Here is a 5,000-nt window from a genome sequence, read left to right as displayed (position 1 = left end):
TGATGTGCCCTTCACCAACGCTGTAAGTGAAATCTTTCGTCCATATATCTCTAGACAGATAAAGATTCTGATGTCAAAACTGTATCAAACTGCGTTGCCAAAACAACCGTGATTACATTATATTTCAGTTTAATGGTTGTATTTTCTTGTGTTCTTCAGGTATGAAGACTTTCTGTTGGGTGTAGCAGTACTGTAATTGGGTGTAGCCATGATCGTAATTGGGTGTAGCAGCGACGGCAAATGGGTGTGGCAGTGAACGTATTTGGGTGTGGCCGTGCCTGTAATTTGGTGTGGGAGACTATAATTGGGTGTAGCAGTGACTGTAATTAGCTGTGGCAGTGACCGTAATAGGTTGTAACCGGGACTGTAATTAGGTGTGGCAGACTGTAATTGGGTGTGGCAGACTGTAATCAGGTGTGGCAGACTGTAATTAGGTGTGGCAGACTGTAATTGGGGGTGACAGACTGTAATTAGGTGTGGCAGACTGTAATTGGGTAATGCAACAATGACTATGCTCACCAGAGGGTCTGTCTGAAGAGGGGTTGGGACTACAATGTTCTCAAGAGAACCAAATAGATGAACAAGTTGAACGTGGCTGAGGGAATGAACACACCCCACCTACTGTGGCAGTCCGTCCGTCCGTCCGTCCTTCGCATGCGTGTGTGTGTGTCTAACCCATTCTGCATTGACGGTTCGGTACGACTCATAGATGATGGCAGCTCCGGTCTTACCAGTAAGTGGTTCTGTTCAAAAAGGAAAAAAAAAAAAAGGGAATGAAATAAAGGTTTTTTTTTAGCAAGGCTTGTGGTATCTGAGAGTGGATCACTGTTTAATTGCGATCTTCGCTGAGCTTAGATGAGACTGAATATCACAGGTATTGATCGAACGCTCGAGTATGTGATGTTAAAAAAAAAAAAAAGAGAAAATAAAAAGGTTTTTTTGACATGAAATGAAAAGTCATCGATTCATGCTTCATGGCTATATCAGTGATGTGGCGTCGGTAAGGCGTAGTGGAGGAGTGGATGGGGGAAGTGATGCGGGAGGGGGAGAGGGGGATTTTGGGGGAGGGGGAATAGATAGGGGCGGTGGAGGAAGTGGAGGAAGTGGAGGTTGGTTGTTATTGAGCACTGTTGGGAAACGAGGGTGTGTAGAGGCAGAGGGGAGAATTGACTCTCTCTCTCTCTCTCTCTCTCTCTCTCTCTCTCTCTCTCTCTCTCTCTCTCTCTCTCTTCTCTTTCTTCTCTTTTTTTTCCACCATATTTTTTCTCATCTAGCTCCACAAAAGACGTCAGAGGAGATGGAGGAAGGGCTTTTGCTCCAACATTCAACCCTCTCTTTTTTTCTCTTTATAAACGTGTCTTATAAAAGGCCTGTCCAAGATTAGGACTTTCATCAGAGAATGAATTTTTCGACAGAGAGAAAAAAACAACAAACAAAATGTAATTCATGATCTCAGAATAAATATGTAAAAAAAAAAAAAAAATTGAAATAGATTCATGCCTATGGCTTTAGTACATATGTATATATATATATATATATATATATATATATATATATATATATATATATATATATATATATATATTATATATATATATATATATGGTCCTGTCTGTCGTCCTCGCTGAACTCACGTTCTCTTTTTACGAAAGAAACACATTTACCCTCCCTGGATCTCACAGTGGGGGAGACTGAACTCTGACCCCTAAAGCTGAGGTCTCCTAAAAATACATGCAAAAAAAAAAAAAAAAAAAGTATTTTTTTTCTTTTTTTTCACTTTTTACCTAAGACTCGAGTGATATTCTTATCTCTTCAGTCATAATCACTATACACGTTAGTATGGAAAAAGATTTACATTCAATCGTAATGTATATATATATATATATATATATATATATATATATATATATATATATATATCATCCAAATCCTCAAGACGAAGCCTCTAGCTACCATTGGAAATGAGTCGGACTCTATTTCCCCATTTTCTTTCTTTCTTTCACACCATTCGCCATTTCCCGCATTAGCGAGGTAGCGTAAAGAACACAGGACTGGGCCTTTGAGGGAATATCCTCACCTGGCCCCCTTCTCTGTTCCTTCTTTTGGAAAATTAAAACAAACCTTCATCTAACCTTAATCGACAAAATACTTACGAAGGTTCATATGAAAGCAAATGAAAGCTGAAGAATTGCATTTCAAGTAACGGAGGACTGAAAAGACAATAAGACTACGAATTGTCGTAGTTCGATCGTAAATGTTAAGTTTTATATGTGAAAGTCACTTTGAGGAAGGGGGTACTATTAATTTTCGAGGCATGTGTAACACAGACTTGCAAAACCTGTTTGTTATACGAATATTCACTCAATTTACGATGACATATCAGGCATACATAACACAGACGTATAAACTATGCTTGTTATACGAATATTCACTCATAATAGTATGACGTCTGCTTCGTACAGATAAACTACCGGGTTCAGGTGAGACATACAGACACACAGACAAGTCATTCTCGTCGCCTCTCAGTACAAGACGGTCATTCATACATCTCCAAATCTAAGATTAATCTCCAAAGTCCTTTATCCTTCACTATGAATAATCAGTACGACACCCGATCACCCATACATCATTTCTTTACATAATCACTGACTGGTCCGGCACAGCCTGGGTGGTAGAGGATACCGTTACTCTGGGAGGGCAGTACCCAATACCTACTTCCTGTTGCATGACATTGAGCATGCAACGTAGCTTGCACGCGTCAGTCGAGCGTGTTCGGCGACGAAGGATAGCACCTGGGCCACGCTGGCTGACCCCGAATAGCCATACGCAAGTCAACTGATTTCTTATGGTGGAATCTCGTGTGTCAGGCTTACGACAATGCCACACCTAAGCTCCATTTCGTCTCGATGGCCTTTTTTTACGAATCGTATTAAATCACAAAAAGATTTGTAATGAAACAAAAAGAAGAAGAATAGTAAGAAAAAAAGGCCTTAGAGGAGAGACATTTAAGTTGCGTTCTGCCCTAAGCTGACACAGAAGATGGGAATGACATAGAAGATGGGAATGACACAGAAGATGGGAATGATATAGAAGATGGGAAGATGTTGTTGTCCTCCTCATCTCGGGCAAGTTCACCTCCTCTTCTTGGTATACTTGCAAAATAATCTGTGTTATCATATCTCAAAATCTTTGATAACTATAATACCATCTTTCCTCCAACACATCTTGATATATATATATATATATATATATATATATATATATATATATATATATATATATATATATATATATACATATATATATATATATATATATATATATATATATATATATATATATATATATATATATATATATATATATATAAAGCAGCTCTTGTCTTACACAGACACAGCATACAGTCCATCCAGCTCATGGCTCTCTCTCTCTCTCTCTCTCTTAAGCCTCCTGATACGCCGGGTTTTTTTTTTTCACACATACTTTTACCACTTAACGTTTTCTTTTGCCACACTAACTCAACGAGGTCCCCTGCTTGCTTGGTGAGTCACTTTTCCTTAAATAGGTGTGATGGCTGAAGACATATTGTAGGAATTCAGCGTCATAAAAACGTATTTATGCTTTCGTTCTGCACTGTCAATGCTTTGATCGCAAATATCTATTACTGTAAAAAAAATATGTACATATTTCGAGGAAATTTATGAGAGACTTTAATAAACCCACAATTATTATTTTCACCACTACTTCATCATCAGTATTATCGTATTGTTATTAGTTTATTATTACCATTATCATTAAACCGAGCTTGACAACTTTGAAGAACTGTTTACACACGAGATGACGGTTGTGATATACCTAAAATTAACACGATATTCAAAATAATTTGTAACAATATCAACCTATAGGGTACACACACACAGACACACAGACACACACACACATACACACACTCATACACACACACACACACGCACACATTACACACACACACACACACACACACACACACACACACACACACACACATACACACACTCATACACACACATTACACACACACACACACACACACACACACACACACACACACACACACGAAAGTCTGAATTTCAAGTCCTGTAATTACCATCGGCACAACTTCACGAAAAGACGGTAATGGTATCACATAATCGTATCATTTCTTTGACCCAGATGGTCCCCGAGGCCTAAATGGATGTGACAGCTGGTTAAAACAATGTACCAGATGATGGTATCAGGTAGAGAAAAGGAAAAAGATATATGGGAGACAAGGGCAGTATGGTCAGGTCTTCGCGCCCCACCGCTCCGATAGCATCTCTCCAATACTGTTTTTCCACCAAAAAAACAATCCTGCCAATAATTGTATACTCCTTTATTGCTGTACGGCGAGTAAATAAATAAAAGAAAGAAAAAAAACGAGATGCATTTTACCTTTCGTAAATATAGTCTTCCATAATCGAAATTTGTTTCTTATAATCCAGCCTGTCTGTTTTACATACACAAATTTTCTATCATTAGTGTATACACTGAATGGAAATATATATAAATATATATATATATATATATATATATATATATATATATATATATATATATATATATATATATACATACATATATGTAATATAATACTACCTCCAAGACAGAGTTGCCTATACACCCTTTGTGAAGTTTTTCAATTACCCTTTGTTTTTAGTCTTTTTCGAAATCGATTATCTCTACAAGAAATGGGAAACCTTGAGAGCCACCGAGAAACTAGTAGTGACTTATTTCCTTCATTGAGGTGCACATTTTGAGGTATATCAATGAGACGAGAAAGTCTCCCGTTTCAACAGTGTATGATTACTTCCTTCGTTAAGATACAAACTGTCTGAGTTTCTCATCTTGAGTTTTTCCCTTCCTACCTCCCTCTCTTTCTTTCCCCTCCCCCTTCCCTGTCTATCTCTCACTATAATCTTACCATCTACCTTTCTCCCGCTATC

The sequence above is a fragment of the Panulirus ornatus genome, chromosome 11, assembly GCF_036320965.1.
Source record: "Panulirus ornatus isolate Po-2019 chromosome 11, ASM3632096v1, whole genome shotgun sequence".
NCBI classification, from domain to species: domain Eukaryota; kingdom Metazoa; phylum Arthropoda; class Malacostraca; order Decapoda; family Palinuridae; genus Panulirus; species Panulirus ornatus.
The sequence above is the reverse complement of the archived record's forward strand: the minus strand, read 5'-3'. Positions refer to the sequence as shown.